Source organism: Haemaphysalis longicornis, unplaced genomic scaffold (genome assembly GCF_048455015.1).
Source record: "Haemaphysalis longicornis isolate Haplotype H1 unplaced genomic scaffold, Haemaphysalis longicornis Haplotype H1 scaffold_2, whole genome shotgun sequence".
Classification (NCBI taxonomy): Eukaryota; Metazoa; Arthropoda; class Arachnida; order Ixodida; family Ixodidae; genus Haemaphysalis; species Haemaphysalis longicornis.
The window spans coordinates 16,478,681-16,496,066 of record NW_027526295.1 but is presented as its reverse complement, the minus strand read 5'-3'; the positions used below and the strand labels follow the sequence as shown (position 1 = coordinate 16,496,066).

Sequence of the window (17,386 nt, the reverse complement as noted above, 5' to 3'; positions counted from 1 at the left end):
TACCGACGACTAACGAACACTGGAAAGAGCGTTGCGTGTGTCTGTGACGTTTGTGCGTGTTCCAGCCTGTTGGCGTTTTGACCGTTGTCGCTTTTGGGTATAAATAGAGCTGCCCAAGCGTTGTAAACCATTCCTGTTAGAGTAGCGAATCGATGTTGTCGCTCTGCTCCAGTCCTGTATTGTAACCTCGCCCGTCGGGGCATTGTTCTTTGGCTTCGGCTCACCTCTCGGTATGAAGTAAGCAGTTACGTTAGCCTACGGCTTCTGCACTTCTTCACGGCTGCAACAGCGGCTGGCCGCTCGCATCACACACGCTACCACTCGTATGTCGGAGGCCACGGAGCTCGGATCGGGTGCCCCCGCCCGGTCGCAACAGTAGTTGTTTCTCCAAGGGGAAAACAAAAGCTACAAGTGAATGAACGAAATAGCAGAGGCTTATCTAAAGCACCGCGGTTAACACATAAAGAAAAAAAAGAAAAATTTGCCAAGAAGCCCCAAATGTAAACGCTTTGTAAATGAACAAAACTGCCTAATCGGCGAAGCCAAGTAAATAGTGGCGCAGCAAGTAGAAGTTAATTTTGGGTGAGGACCTTAGAGCTGTGCATGGGCCGAAATTTCTAGGCCCACCCAACCCTCCCCGATAGAGACACGGCCCGGGCCCGGCCCGGGCCCGAGAAATTTATAGAAATTGATCCCGAGCCCTGCCCGAGCCCGACGAATATTTAAAATCTGAGCCCGAGCCCGGCCCGAGCCCGACAAACTTCTAAAATATGAGCCCGGCCCGAGCCCGCCAGAGTGTTGTTAAATATCATCCCTAGTCCGACAAGATATAAACATGAACTTGAAGAAGTTTCCTGTTAACCTAAAAAGCGTAAGCATAAAGTGAACACGACTACTTTAGAGTGTTGTTAAACATCATCCCTAGTCCGACAGGATATTAACATGAACTTGAAGAAGTTTGCTGTTAACCTAAAAAGCGTAAGCACAAAGCGAATACGACTCTCTAAGATTTAAATTTCCTTTAAACTTGCACCGAACTTTGTATAACTTATCCTCACTTAGAAGCTGTATTTTCGGTAGCCGTGTAACCTCATTTGCCACATCATTTGCCAGTCTTAGAAATCAAGGCACACCCAAGGATACATTAAATGATTCCGAGTGAGGAGATTTTTTTATTATTGTAATTCTTCAACAGATATTGCACCGTGCGTTCTTCTATTCCATGCTGAAATTTGATCAGACGATGCGTCCGGTATCACCATTTGAATTTTGTCTTTCCCTCTAGTTACGTTGGCAGCATGATTTTATCTGAGCTTCTGTTCTTTCTTGCCTTTAGTCATGGCTCTAAAAAAATTCTTCCGCGAAATAATCATGGGCTCTGCTTAGAAAATTGGTTCTTCAAACTCTGCACACACTGCGAAATCCAGGCCACGTTTGTTCTGATTGTTTTAGTTTGAAAAGGAGAGAGCAAATACAATCATGTTGTCGGTGGCTGGAGTGCCCTCGTTTTCTCGCCCGCTCTCTCCCACTACGCTGATGGTTTCATTGATTGTAGGGTTTAACGCGCCGACGCAACGCAGGCGATGAGGCGCGCCGTAGTGGAGGGCTCCGGATTAATTTTGACCACCTGGGGATCTAACGCGCGCCGAAATCTCGTACACACGGGCGCTTCTGTTTTTCGCCTCCATCAGAAAAACGGCCGCTGCGGCCGGCAATCGAACCCGCGACCTCGTGCTCAGCAGCACAAACTAAGCTGATGGGACCCACACGTTTCGATTGATTGATTGATTGTAGGGTTTAACGCGCCGACGCAACGCAGGCGATGAGGCGCGCCGTAGTGGAGGGCTCCGGATTAATTTTGACCACCTGGGGATCTTTATCGTGCGCCGAAATCTCGTACACACGGGCGTTTTTGCTTTTCGCCTCCATCAGAAAAGCGGCCGCCGCGGCCGGGATTCGAACCCGCGACCTCGTGCTCAGCAGCGCAACGCCTTGGCTACTGAGCCACCGCGGCGGGTCCCACACGTTTCGTTTTTTTGATGTGAAGGCTTTCTAAGTGCAATCGTCTTTTTATATGTCTTTTAACGGTGCGGTAGTGAATCAGCACTTGCTTTTTTTTTGTTTTCACTTTACCTGAAATATCAACAAGAAAACTTTCTCTTGCCAACAATTTAGAATTTTCTGCCAGGATAGCCGTGCCTCAGGAACTGCCCGGGCCGGTTCGGACGGGCACGGCCCGAAAAATTTTGGTTCAAGCCCGAGTCCGGCCAGGGCCCGGAATAATGCATGCTACCCGGCCCGAGCCCGGCCCGCGGGTCGGGCCGAGCTCGGGCTTTCGGTCCGGCCCGGGCCCGCTCACAGCTCCAGTGGACCTACCTCCAAAAATAGAGGAGGGGAACTTGATAGAAAACTTTCAGAAAAAAGAAAAATCGATTCACAATCGCTTCATAATTAAAAGTAAAAGAGTTGGGGTTCATTTGGTAAAAAGTGAAAAACAAACAAACACAACCAAACAAAGCGAGAAGTCATGAAATATAATTCAAAGGGAACTGATTACGACAGCAAGTCTCCCAGTTTGCTACACACAGCCACATCTCGTCATAATACTCAAAATGATGCAATGAAATCCCAAAAGTACGTGTCTGGTTCAGCACCTTAACTTGATCAATTAAAATATTGCACAAGATACCACCACAGAAACATTCGCCAACCATTCCTGCAACGGTTTGTGCACAGAGGCACGCAGCAACAACGCATTTTGAGCCGCTAATCGCGGCCAGACTGCTACAGCTCGTCGGCCGCGGTTCCGCCACAGTAGCGGGCGGGCTTCGTAATGGCGGTCGGTGGCTCCGAAAACCGGTCGAGGCGGCGAGGGACCCTGCAAAGGATGTCTCTACCCTTCACGGAGGGGCGGGCGAGGCGGAACATCCAGGCACCCTATGCTGCGCATGTGCAGTACTCTCGCTCTCTCCGCGGTCTCCTTTCCTTCGGGCGCGCTGCGCATATAACCGGTGTGCCGCTCTCCAGGTCGACGGTTGCTATCCGCTTGCGCTTGAACCCTCCTCAGCGTCGCATCACACCAGGGTTCCCGCGAGGGGAGGTGGGCGTAATTTTTTAAAGCAAAGCTTTTTACCTCTACCCCCCAAGGGTTCTTTCGCGACCGTTGGTGTCACCAGAAAACCCCAGTGAACAAATAAAAGAATTTACTAGCATCCCCGGGAATCGAACCTGCAACTAATCGACTAACAAAGCGAGAGCCCGGTGTCTTACCGATTTAGCTACGAGCACACGCGAAGACTGGGAATACAGGTGGTGTACTAACCAAGCAAATCTATGGGTTTACCCCTTGCGTTCTCGCTGAATGCCATGTGAAAGCGTCACGCGACCACTCACGCCCGTCTAGCGGCCCTGTGCGCACATTGCTCATGTGCTAAGAGTTACAGAAATTAAAGGAACCTCACACCAATGTATGGCATCTCACTTCTAGTACGCCAATGTGCTATAAAGCCTGTGGCCTGCAGTGTTCACGTAAACAATCACAGCTCCTTGTCGTCCGCCCTCACGCCAAACCAAGGAATACATTCAAATACTCCTTGATGGCCAGGCTATGACTCCGAGCCCCAGCATCAAGATCCTGGGCCTACATCTCGAGGCTAACACGAAGAGTGACGTCTCCTTGCAGCGCCTCAAAAACAGCATTAATCAAATCATACACATGATCAGGCGAGTTGCCACCAAGAAGCGAGGCCTAAAGGAACCCGGTATCTTTCGATTAAATGAAGCTTTTGTCCTCTCGAGAGTTACTTACGTCAACCCCTGTCTTCTTCTCTACAAGGAAGACGTAGAGATGCTTTATATAATCATTAGAAAGGCGGTCTAGCACGGCATTGGTCTTCTCATGAGTACGTCCACTCAGAGGCTGCTTAGCACGGGGCTCCACAACACGGTGAAAGAGCTGATAGAAGGCCATCTTTCTAACCAGAAGGTCCGACTCAGAACTGCGATGGGTAACCACATGCTTCACCAGATTGGCTGGGCAGCCCAGAATGTCACTCCGCTTGACGTACTCCCAGACTCTTGGCGACTAAAACTAAAGATGCTCCTTTTGCTTAGACGTATGAACCCCTCACATGACGAGGGTCAACGAAAAGCACGGGCTCAAGCGCTAAACACCACCCTCGGTGGGGCTCATGCAGTTATCTACACAGACTTCTCCAAACATCGGGGGCAGCAACACGCCATCATCGGGGCTACCTCCAGATCCAACCTCCTTGCGGTACCTCGCTTAGGACCCAACAAATGACGGCAGCAGAAGAGGCAGCCACCACCTTGGCTCTCACTCAACCAGGGGTTCGGAGGGGAGTCACCGATTCCCAGCAAGCCTACTGGAATTACCATTCGGGTTGGGTGTCCTGACCTGCACTGCGCGTGCTAAAAAACCACTCCCCAAACGGTTCTATTCAGCTCATCTGGACACCGCCTCACGCTTCAATGGAGGGCAACAAATACGCCCACCCAACAAGCCTGCGCTTTTACCTCCCGTGCTACGGAGCTGCACAAGGACAGTCACCCACTTGTCACGTCCTTGGAGAAAATCCAGCATTATCGCCATCTGAGACAGACCGCACCTTCGCCTTACCCTGACCTTTCCAGAGAACAACAAACTACCCTGCGGCTCCACAGCTTACGTGTCTTCACGTAATGCATGCGAATTGCTTCGACGCTGAATGTAAATTTTTCTCAGAAGTAGGAATACTCCGCCCCGTAATCTGGGTGTGCGACTTTATCCTTGAGCACCCTCCTCTCTTTCCGTCAACTACCCAACAAGAGCAATGAGATATGCTGCTGTCCAGGCCCTCTCTACCTACCCAGCTTCAGCGGGTGGACAGTACACAGGCCGCGCGGACTGCATATGGGCCCCACAGAAGAAGGAATCACTCCCCAGGGCTGCACTCTGGGCCGTTCAGAAATCTGAACAGAAGTATTTCTTCCTCCTCCTTCTCAGCCGCAAGTCTCGTCGCCTCCGTCCGCGGCACAGAGACGGAGAAGTCAGATCGTCTAACACCGGGTTGGAGCTTACTGTGATTTTATAACAAAAAGTTTCCACTCTTGTGCTACACCAATACAACTCAACCAAACACCGTTCATGCATCATGCATTGATTTAACCTTACCAAGAATACCTCTTTGAAGTAATAAATGGTGTGGTTAAGTGCATTTCACTTCTCTCTGGTTTTACTATTTGTAGAGCGATGTGAGTGATTTTAAGTGACGTCGCATGAGTAATCGTTAAGGGTGCCGTTTACAGCTTTGCTTTCCAACCACATTCACGGGGTGGATTGGCGCGATTTTTTTTTACCTTTGCGCACGAGTACCCGGCAATGTCTTGCTTCGTCCCACGCATAAATGTCGTTGTTAACATGTAGTTTATCATGAACCAGTTTTATCTTATTGTCGGCCTTGCTTACAGAGCTTACAGATTGCCAAAGTTTTTTTCTTATCTTCTGCGTTGATTGGGAGTAGTCATGTGACACGGAAACTTCGCTGTCTTTTAGTTTGAAACAGTTATTTAGTATGGCTATTTTTTCGTTGTAATTGTACAACCTGAGAATGATTGGCCGGTGTTTATCATTTCGGGGATTACCAATTCTGTGAATGCGTTCGAGAGAAGTGGCAGTGACTTCCAGTTCATCATTGCAAACCCGTCGGACAACTAAGTATTCAAGGACTTCTCTGGTTTCTTCAGGGCCTTCTGGTATGCCGAAGACTACAAGGTTATTCCTTCGTGACCGATCTTCATAGTCAATCAGCCTCTTGCCTTGAATCGCGACAGTTTTTTCTAGGTGTTCAACAGTGTGCTGAAGGGTCTGAATTTTTTCTTTATTTGCTTTTTAACAGCTTCAGAACTTCATCAAGGTTTGAACTAATACGGGTCAGAGTTTCATCGCGCTTGTTCGCGGCAGTCTTTATCTCGTTCAGTTCCTCAAGAATAGCACTTAACACATCTTTATGCTCATTGAGGTCATCAGAGGACCGGGTCTGGGGACCGGGATTCGTCTCTGTCCCCGCACAATACGAGAAGTAGCACAGACCAACAGTCAGCAACTATACAGATACAACTCCGAGGGCACGGCAGCACTTCTAATCCATAGTAACTAGTATATTTTCCTAAGGAAGTATAAAAACTAACCTGCACGATACGCCATGCGCAGTCAGACATGCTGGAGGCGATGCCGCCGTGCCCTCTGATGCAGTAAGCGATGTCCACTGGCTTTATAGCAGGAAGCGGCGAAGTCACCGAGCTCGGCAGCCAATGGGGCGTCAGGGCGGTGATCGGGCTTATATCGTGCTGATCCGGTGGCACCGATGTACTCCACGTGTTCGGCGAGCCATTGTTCCAGGGCAGATGTCCAGGATCGGCAAACAGGGGTGACCCTTGCGTTGAGCAGACAAGAAGAACCTGCACGATCAGCCATGCGCAGTCAGACATGCTCGAGGCGATGCCGCCGTGGCGAAGCGAAGCCCATTGGCGAAGCCCATTGGCGTACTAGAGGTGAGATGCCATTCATTGGTGTGAGCTTCCTTTAATTTTAAAGCAAAGCTTTTTACCTCTACCCCCCAAGGGTTCTTTCGCGACCGTTGGTGTCACCAGAAAACCCCAGTGAACAAATAAAAGAATTTACTGGCATCGCCGGGAATCGAACCTGGAGCTAATCGACTAACAAAGCGACAGCCCGGTGTCTTACCGATTTAGCTACGAGCGCACGCGAAGACTGGGAAGACAGGTGGTGTACTCACCAAGCACATCTATGGGTTTACCCCTTGCGTTCTCGCTGAATGGCATGTGAAAGCGTCACGCGACCACTCACGCCCGTCTAGCGGCCCTGTGCGCACATTGCTCATGTGCTAAGAGTTACAGAAATTAAAGGAACCTCACACCAATGCATGGCATCTCACTTCTAGTACGCCAATGTGCTATAAAGACTGTGGCCTGCAGTGTTCACGTAAACAATCACAGCTCCTTGTCATCCGCCCTCACGCCAAACCAAGGAATACATTCAAACCAAGGAATACATTCAAATACTCCTTGATGGCCAGGCTATGACTCCAAGCCCCAGCATCAAGATCCTGGGCCTACATCTCGAGGCTAACACGAAGAGTGACGTCTCCTTGCAGCGCCTCAAAAACAGCATTAATCAAATCATACACATGATCAGGCGAGTTGCCACCAAGAAGCGAGGCCTAAAGGAACCCGGTATCTTTCGATTAAATGAAGCTTTTGTCCTCTCGAGAGTTACTTACGTCAACCCCCTGTCTTCTTCTCTACAAGGAAGACGTAGAGATGCTTTATATAATCATTAGAAAGGCTGTCTAGCACGCCATTGGTCTTCCCATGAGTACGTCCACTCAGAGGCTGCTTAGCACGGGGGTCCACAACACGGTGAAAGAGCTGATAGAGGGCCATCTTTCTAACCAGAAGGTCCGACTCAGAACTGCGATGGGTAACCACATGCTTCACCAGATTGGCTGGGCAGCCCAGAATGTCACTCCGCTTGACGTCATCATCATCATCATCATCACCAGCCTATCTACGCCCACTGCAGGGCAAAGGCCTCTCCCATTATTCTCCAATTACCTCGGTCCTGTGACAACTGTGACCAATTTATCCCCGCAAACTTCTTGATCTCATCTGCCCATCTAACTTTCTGCCGCCCCCTTCAACGCTTGCCTTCTCTAGGGATCCACTCTGTTACCCTTAATGACCAGCGGTTATCTTGCCTTCGCATTACATGCCCTGCCCACGTCCATTTCTTCTTCGTAATTTCTACTAATATGTCTTTAACACCAGTTTGCTCTCTGACCCACTCCGCTCTCTTCTTGTCCCTTAATGTTACACCTATCATTTTCCGCTCCATTGCCCGCTGAGTCGTTCTCAATTTAAGTTGAACCCTCTTAGTGAGCCTCCAAGTTTCTGCCCCGTAGGTGAGTACCGGTAAGATGCAGCTGTCATACACTTTCTTCTTCATGTCATGAGAATGTCTGCCATATGCACCACACCCCATTCTGATCCTTCTAATTATCTCTGCCTCATGGTTGGGATCTCGGGTCACAACTTGGCCTAAGTAGATATATTCGCTCACCACTTCCACTGCCTCGCCACCTATCTCAAACTGCTGTGCTGTCCCGAGGTTATTGATCATTACTTTAGTTTTCTGCATATTAATTTTCAGGCCCACGGTTCTACTCTCTTCGCCCAGTGCGGAAAGCATGCTTTGCAATTCGTCCCCCGAGTTACTTAGCAAGGCCACGTCATCAGCAAATCTGAGGTTACTGAGGTAGTCTCCATTAACCCTTACTCCCACCTGTTCCCAATCCAACGTTCTGAATACTTCTTGTAAGCATGCTGTGAATAACATTGGAGAGATTGTGTCTCCTTGTCTGACACCCTTCCTTATAGGTATTTTACTCCTCTCCCTATGGAGGATGATGGTAGCTGTAGACCCACTGTAGATATCCTCTAGTATTCTTACATAATGCTCATCTACCCCCTGGTTCCGTAATGCCTGAATGACTGCTAGGGTTTCGACCGAGTCAAATGCTTTCTCATAATCTATGAAGGCTATATATAGGGGTTCAGTATACTCAGCGCACTTCTCTATCACCTGATTGATCGTGTGAATATGGTCCATTGTTGAATAACCTTTACGGAACCCTGCTTGTTCTTTAGGATGGCTGAAATCTAAGGTTGCAGAGATTCGGTTAGCGATTACCTTGGTAAATACCTTGTAGACGACTGACAGTAAGCTGATCGGCCTGTAATTTTTCAAGTCCTTCATGTCGCCTTTCTTATGTATTAGGATGATGTTTGCGTTCTTCCAAGATTCCGGTACCATTGCGGTCATTAGGCATTGCGTATACAGGTTTGCCAGTTTTTCAAGTACAATTTCTCCGCCATCCTTCAAGAGGTCTGCTGTTATCTGATCCTCACCAGGTGCTTTGCCCCCTTTCATTTCTTTCAAAGCCTTCCTTACTTCTTCGGTCGTTACTGGTGGGATGTCTATCTCCTCTGAACTACTGTCTCGTTCGGCATTATTCTGTATGTCCCGGCTACTGTACAGATCCCTATAGAACTCCTCGGCCACTATGACTATTTTATCTCTATTTGTGATGCCATTGCCTTGCTTATCCTTAAGTGCATACATCTGATTTTTCCCCACGCCAAGACGCCTCTTCACTGCTTTCAGGCTACCTCCATTCTTTACAGCGTATTCGATCCTCTCCATATTATACTTCCGTATGTCAGCTGTCTTACGCTTATTGATTAACTTCGAGAGCTCGGCTAGCTCTATTCTGTCAGCTGCGGTAGAGATTCTCATGGTTTGCCGTTTCCTGATTAGATCTTTCGTCTCCTGTGAAAGTCTACCAGTATGCTGTCTAGCCATAGTGCCCCCGACTTCTATTGCACACTCCGTGATGATGCGTGTAAGGTTGTCGCTGGCTTCCTGTGTCGTAAGCTCGGCTTCTTTGTTACGGGTGGAATATCGGTTCTGCAGCGCCATCCTGAATTCTTCTACTTTACGTCTTACTGTTAGTTCGTTTATCGGCTTCTTTCGTACTAGCTTGTTGCGGTCCCTCCTCAAATCTAGCCTAATTCGACATCTTACCATAGGGTGGTCACTACACCTTACCCTTCCGAGCACTTCCACATCCTGCACGACGCCAGGGTTATCGCATAATATGAAGTCTATTTCATTTTTGTGCTCCCCATTTGGACTCCTCCAGGTCTACCTCCGACTCTCCCGTTTACAGAAGAAGGTATTCATTATTCGGAGGTTATTCCGTTCTGCAAACTCAACTAGTAGGTCCCCCCTGCTATTTCTACAGCCCAGACCATAGTTCCCAACTGCCTTGTCTCCAGCCAGATTCTTGCCTACTTTAGCATTGAAGTCCCCCATAACTACGGTATACTGTGTTTTTACTTTAGCCATTGCCGATTCCACATCTTCATAGCAGCGTTCCACTACTTGGTCGTCGTGGCTGGATGTGGGCGCGTAGCCCTGTACCACCTTGAGCTTGTACCTCTTATTGAGCCTAATTACAGGACCTGCTGCCCGTTCGTTAATGCTATAGTATTCGTCTATGTTGCCAGCTATGCTTTTATTGACTAGAAATCCCACTCCCAGTTCTCTTCTGTCCTCTAGACCGCTTGACGTACTCCCAGACTATTGGCGACTAAAACTAAAGATGCTGCCTTTGCTTAGAAATATGAACCCCTCACATGACGAGGGTCAACGAAAAGCACGGGCTCAAGCGCTAAACACCACCCTTGGTGCGGCTCATGCATTTATCTACGCAGACTTCTCCAAACATCGGGGGCAGCAATATGCCATCATCGTGGCTACCTCCAGAACCAACCTCCTTGCGTGTACCTCGCTTAGGACCCAACAAATGACGGCAGCAGAAGACTCAACCAGGGGTTCGGAGGGGAGTCACCGATTCCCAGCAAGCCGACTGGAATTACCATTCGGGTTGGGCGTCCTGACCTGCACTGCGCGTGCTAAAAAACCACTCCCCAAACGGTTCCATTCAGCTCATCTGGACACCGCCTCATGCTTCAATGGAGGGCAACAAGAACGCCCACCCATCAAGCCTACGCTTTTACCTCCCGTGCTATGGAGCTGCATGAGGACAGTCACCCGCTTGTCACGTCCAGGGAGATAATCTAGCATTATCGCCTTCTGAGATATACCGTACCTTCGCCTTTCCCTGACCTCTCCAGAGGACGACAAACTACCCTACGGCTCATACAATCCGGGCTCCTCCCCACAGCCTACGCGTCTTCACGTAATGCATCCCAATCGCTACGACGCTGAATGTAAATTTTTCTCAGAAGTAGGAATGCTCCGCCCCGTAATCGGGGTGTGCGACTTTAGCCCTGAGCACCCTCCTCTCTTTCCGTCAACTACCCAACAAGAGCAATGGGAGATGCTGCTGTCCAGGCCCTCTCTGCCTACCCAGCTCCTGCGGGTGGACAGAACACAGGCCGCGCGGGCCGCATATGGGCCCCACAGAAGAAGGAATCACTCCCCAAGGCTGCACTCTGGGCCGTTCAGAAATCTGAACTGAAGTAAAAGCGCCACAAGTTGTCCCGCGCTTCCAAAAGATGGCGACACGGGTCCCGCGATCAAGAGATACGACTTGCCGGCGCACCCCCTCGGAAATGCTGTGCATTTGATCGTGCCCCTCGCGAGGGGGATGTCTTTTTTTTTTCTTCCTCCTCCTTCGCAGCCGCAAGTCTCGTCGCCTCCGTCCGCGGCGCAGAGACGGAGAAGTCGGATAGTCTAACACCGGGTTGGAGCTTACTTTGATTTTATAAAAAAAAGTTTCCACTCTTGTGCTACACCAATACAACTCCAAACACCGTTCATGCATTGATTTAACCTTACCAAGAATATCTCTTTGAAGTAATAAATGGTGTGGTTGAGTGCATTTCACTTCTCTCTGGTTTTACTATTTGTAGAGCGATGTGAGTGATTTTAAGTGACGTCGCATGAGTAATCGTTATGGGTGCCGTTTACAGCTTTGCTTTCCAACCACATTCACGGGGGTGGATTGGCGCGATTTTTGTAACTCAGCACATGAGCAAGGTGCGCACAGGGCCGCTAGACGGCCTTGGGTGATCGCGTGACGCTTTCACGTGGCATTCAGCGATAACGAAGGGGGTAAACCCGTAGATGTGCTTGGCACACCACCTGTTTTCCCCGTCTTCGCGTGGGCTCGTAACTAAATCGGTAAGACACCGGGCTCTCGCTTTGTTAGTCGATTATTTTCAGGTTCGATTCCCGGCGGTGCCAGTGAATTCTTTTATTTGTTCTCCGGAGTTTTCTGGTGACACCAACGGTCGCGAAATAACCCTTGGGGGGTAGAGGTAAAAAGCTTTGCTTTAAAACGATTACTTCGTGATCGCTGAGGCCTGGTAAAATAGTTTACACGAGGTGTATACTAGTTGTAGAACTTGCGTCTGTGTCTGTCGTACGAGTGGGAGAGTAATAAGCCGTGTTAAATTGAATTGCGCGCATGTGCTTAGGAAACAAGCGCTTTCAGAAGAGCCAGACACAACTGATAAGTGGGAGCTTTTCCACCGGATATCAGGAAGGTTAAAATCACCCCGAATTAATACCGGCGTGGCGGAGAACCTCACGTGCAAGTTACTTAATACGTCATAAAAATCGTTCGCAAAGCCCGATGACGCATTTGGGGGCGATAATATGCACAAACAATGATGTTTTTGTGATTTAAGCGAACTCGAACACACACCAACTCGAATGAACATACAATGGGAATTTTGAAAGAAATGAATTCGCCTGAAACAGCAATCAAGGTGCCGGCACCGGAGCGTGAGCCCCGGTGACATCTAAAAAAAGAATAATTTTTTTCGCACTGCAGTATCTCATGGTTCTCAACTTTTGATGAAGGCCAAGTTTAGTCAAAACTACGACATCGGAGAGGCATGTGTTTACTAACGAAGACACGCCATCGCGCCAGCCATTACAAAGAAAGAACAGTCGGGGTTAGGTATATTTGCGGCTAGCTATGACAGCGGAGAGGACCGGCCGCTAATGACAGGATCGGCAATTGAGACGATAAGAGGGGTCATTTGTCCGTTTCTATTTCGCACACGCGGTGTGAATCTGCGCAGTTGGTGTAGGTTTTATTGCCAATGACTACTTTATTTAAGGTTTAAGGCTCAAGGTTTAAGGTTTATTCAGTAAATGTTTGTTTGGTTTAAAACTGCGTTATTGATGTTAGTACAGAAGGAGATCCCGAAGTAAAAATTACCGCCAATCCACATCGTTAAGGTGGTTGGAAAGCAAAGCTGTAAACGGCACCCATAGCGATTACCCGGGCGACATCACTTAAATTCACTCACATCGCTCTACAAATAGCAAAACCAGAGAGAAGTGAAATGCACTTAACCACACCATTTATTACTTCAAAGAGATATTCTTGGTAAGGTTTTACTCAATGCATGAACGGTGTTTGGTTGAGTTGTATTGGTGTAGCACAAGAGTGAAAACTTTTTTTATGACATTAAAGTAAGCCCCAACCCGGTGTTATCCGATCTGGCTTCTCCGCTTCTGCGCTGCGGACGGAGGAGACGAGATTTCCGGCAGAGAGGTAGGAGGAGGAGGAAGAAATACTTCTGTTCAGATTTCTCAACGGCCCAGAGTGTAGCCCTGGGGAGTGATTCCTTCTGTGGCGCCCATATGCAGTCCGCGCGGCCTGTCTTCTGTCCACCCGCTGAAGCTGGGCAGGTAGAGAGGGCCTGGACAGCAGCATCTCCCATTGCTCTCGTTTGGTAGTTGACGGAAAGAGAAGAGGGTGCTCAGGGCTAAAGTCGCACACCCCGATTACGGGGCGGAGCATTCCTACTTTTGAGCAAAATTTACACTCTGCGTCGTAGCGATTCGGATACATTAAGTGAATACGCGTAGGCTGTGGGAAGGAGCCCGGATTGTATGACCCGTAGGGTAGTTTGTTGTTCTCTGGAAAGGTCAGGGTAAGGCTAAGGTACGGTCTGTCTCAGAAGCCGATAATGCTGAGTTATCTCCCTGAACGTGACAAGCGGGTGACTGTCTTCGTGCAGCTCCATAGCACTGGGGGTAAAAGCGCAAGCTTGTTGGGTGGGCGTATTTGTTGCCCTCCATTGAAGCGTGAGGAGGTGTCCGGATGAGCTGAATGGAACCGTTTGGGGAGTGTTTTTTTAGCACGCGCAGTGCAGGTCAGGACACCCAACCCGACTGGTAATTCCAGTAGGCTTGCTGGGAATCGGTGACTACCCTCCGAACCCCTGGTTGAGCGAGAGCCAGGGTGATGGCTGCCTCTTCTGCTGCCGTCATTTCTTGGGTCCTAAGCAAGGTACACACAAGGAGGTTGGTTCTGGAGGTAGGCATGATGATGGCGTATTGCTGCCCTCAATGTTTGGAGGCATCTGTGTAGATAACTGCTTGATCCCCACCGAGGGTGGTCTGTAGCGCTTGAGCCCTTGCTTTTTGGTGACCCTCGTCTTGTGAGGGGTTCATATATCTAAGCAAAGGGAGCATCTTTAGTTTTAGTCGATAAGGGTCTGGGAGCATGTCAAGCGGAGTGACATGCTGGGCGGCACAGCCAATCTGGTGAAGCGTGCGGTTACCCACCGCAGATCTCAGCCGGACCTTCTGGTTAGAAAGATGGCCTTCTATCAGCTCTTCGACCATGTTGTGGAGCCCCGTGCTAAGCAGCCTCTGTGTGGACACTCATGAGAAGACCAATGGCCTGCTCGACCGCCTTTCTAATCATTATATAAAGCATCTCTATGTCTTCCTTGTCGAGAAGAAGACAGGGGGTTGGCGTAAGTGACTCTCGAGAGGACAAAAGCTTCAATTAATCGAAAGGTACCGGACTCCTTTAGGCCCCGCTGCTTGGTGGCAACTCTCCTGATCATGTGTATGATTTGATTATTGCTGTTTTTGAGGCGCGCAAGGAGATGTCACTCTTAGTGTTAGCCTCGAGATGTAGGCCCAGGATCTTGATGCTGGGGCTTGGAGGGATGGCCTGGCCATCAAGGAGTATTTGAATGTATTCCTTGATTTGGCGTAAGGGCGGACGACAAGGAGCTGTGATTTTGTACGTGAACACGAGGCCACAGGCTTTAGCACATTGGCGTACTGGAAGTGAGATGCCATGCATTGGTGTGAGCTTCCTTTAATTTGCTAACTATTAGCACATGAGCAAGGCGCGCACAGGGCCGCTAGACGGGCGTGAGTGGTCGCGTGACGCTTTCACGTGGCATTCAGTGAGAACGCAGGGGGTAAACCCGCAGATGTGCTCGGTGAGTACACCAGCTGTCTTCCCCGTCTTTGCGTGGGCTCTTAGCTCAATCGGTAAGACAACCGGCTCTCGCTTTGTTAGTCTGTTAGTTCCAGGTTCGATTCCCGGCGGTGCCAGTAAGTTCTTTTATTTGGTCGCTGGAGTTTTCTGGTGACACCAACGGTCGAGAAAGAACCCTTGGGGGGTAGAGGTAAAAAGCTTTGCTTTAAAACTGTCAGGGGGACCTCCTGGCTCGAGATTCACAAGACGAAGTTAATATAATGGCAGAACGGAATGCACACAAAGTGATAAAAACCATAGGCATGTCAGGGTCAGGCGACGAAAAATCCATTCTTTTACAAACAATTCATATTTTTGCGCGAGTTTGAGATACAAAGATTAGGAAGTATACAATACTCGGAATGCAAATCAAACTGTATGGTCAGATTGGGAACATCGAGAAATCAGGATCACGTGCTAGTACTATAGCCCATAAATCATCAGTTTAAAAAAACGCCAAAAATCTGAAGTTAAATGCGGAAAGAAATATACAACCCGAAGATAAAAGGTACAAAGAAAATAAAAATTTTAAGAATTACTTAGGTACATTTAGAGTAGGTATGTTTTCAAACGCTTATAAAATGTATGTTGAGAAAGCGATGATTTAATCGATACCGGGAAAGAATTCTAGAGTGCTATGGCTGAAAAAAGGGTAGTTTGCTTACCGTAGTTGGTGTTAGCTTTCGTCAGTAATAAGTTAAGCTGTTCAGAGAACCGGGTAATATTTGTATTAGTAAGGGGAGATGTGGCGAAAGCACCAACAACGACACTGTTTTGGCGGGCACGGTAAATTAGCAGACCTACTGTTTGCTGCAAAGAACACGTGAGACAGATTGTAGGCGGGCCAGTTGGTACATAACTGACTCACAAACAGCGCTGGAACGAGACGATAGGAAGATCTGCGCCGTGTTTGTGTGATCTTCCTATAGTCTCGTTCCTGTGCTGTTTGTGACTCAAACACGTGAGATTTATGACCTTCAGGTTATCATAGTTGTCTGTAACCGAGATCCTGAAGGGGCTGAAAGTTAATACACGAACCGCTTGATTTTGGAGACGTTGTAGACACGACAAATGGGTGAAATATGTATTGCCCCATGACGACAAACAGTGAGATGGCTATGAATAAAGGCGTGATACAGTGACCGAAGGATATGTGGCTGGAAGTAATGCCGTGTTCTAGTTACTACACGTATTCCTAATGCTAATTTCTTTGTAACTGATTTAATGTGTGCATGAAATTTTAACTGCGAATCAAGCACAACACCAAGGAATGGCGCAGTGCAGGACGCAGAAATAGCCTGATCGCCAAGTTTTATTGGCGGGGTGGTGAAAAGCCGTTGTTATGGGTATGAAAAATCATAAAATTTGTTTTCGTAGGATTTATGCGCAAACAGTTGTTTTCGCACCATGAGGCGATGTTTCGTAGATCCGAGTTCACTATTAATATTAGATTGTTTATGTCTTTATCGTGCGAAAATATCGTGCTATCGTCTGCGTAAAGAATACAGTGCGAAGATGAGATAAGTCGGGAGGTCATTAATGTATAATAGGAAAAGAAGCGGTCCTAGTATAGATCCCTGAGGAACGCTTTTATTAATAATAATGGGACAGGAAAACGTGTCAAAAATTTTGACAACCTGTGTTCTATCAGACAAATAACTGCGAAGTAGTGTTAAAGCTGCCCCCGTGTTCCAATTGATTCACGTTTCGCAAAAAGTAATAAGTGGTTTATTGTATCAAACGATTTTGTGAGATTTATGAAAACTGCACCACACCAAGACCCGTTATCAATGAACTTTGTAATTGTATCGGTGAATTCTCTTAGGGCAATTTCTTTTGAGTAATTTGGGTAGAAGCCAAACTGATGTGGTGTTAGAATATTAAACTTATTTAGGTAGTTCATTAGGCGGATTACAATATGTTTTTCAGTTAGCTTTCTAAAAAACGGCGGAATAGTTATTGGACGGTAACTACCCGTGAGGTCAGAATCCCCCTTCTTGAAAACAGGGACCACTTTCCCTTTATTAAGCTGTTCGGGAAAAACACCGGTTTTGAAAATATTGTTTACAATAATTGCCAGAGCACCGGATAACTGATAAGCAACCAATTTGATTTTTGAAGCTGTTATATTATCTAATCCGGGGCTTGTATTTTTTTAACTTGTTATAACTTTAAAAACCTCTTCCGGTGTTGTCGGGCCTAGAAAGAAAGACTGAACGTAGGAGGCAACATAGTTGCAATTAAATTGTGGTTGTTGGTTGCTGCTAGAAAAGAGTCTGTTAAACGCATTGGCAATGTCGAATGGGTTAGTTAAAACATTATTGCCGTCAGTAATTTTCGATAAAGGGGATGTCGTTTCAGACACATGCAAAAACTTTTTATTTAGTTGCCGATTTTTCGTGCCGTTTTTCGTGCCGTTTTTGACCATCTTATTTTGATAATAATTTCGCTTAGCCTGTTTAAATAACGTGGTGACA

At 47.9% G+C, this 17,386-nt stretch overlaps 1 protein-coding gene across 2 annotated transcripts in view; it reads left to right on the top strand.

Annotated features, from left to right (window-relative positions):
* Positions 1-17,386, top strand: part of LOC144168771 (calpain-5-like) — a 189,319-nt gene that overhangs the window by 93,269 nt on the left and 78,664 nt on the right. The gene's annotated exons all lie outside the window — the stretch shown is intronic.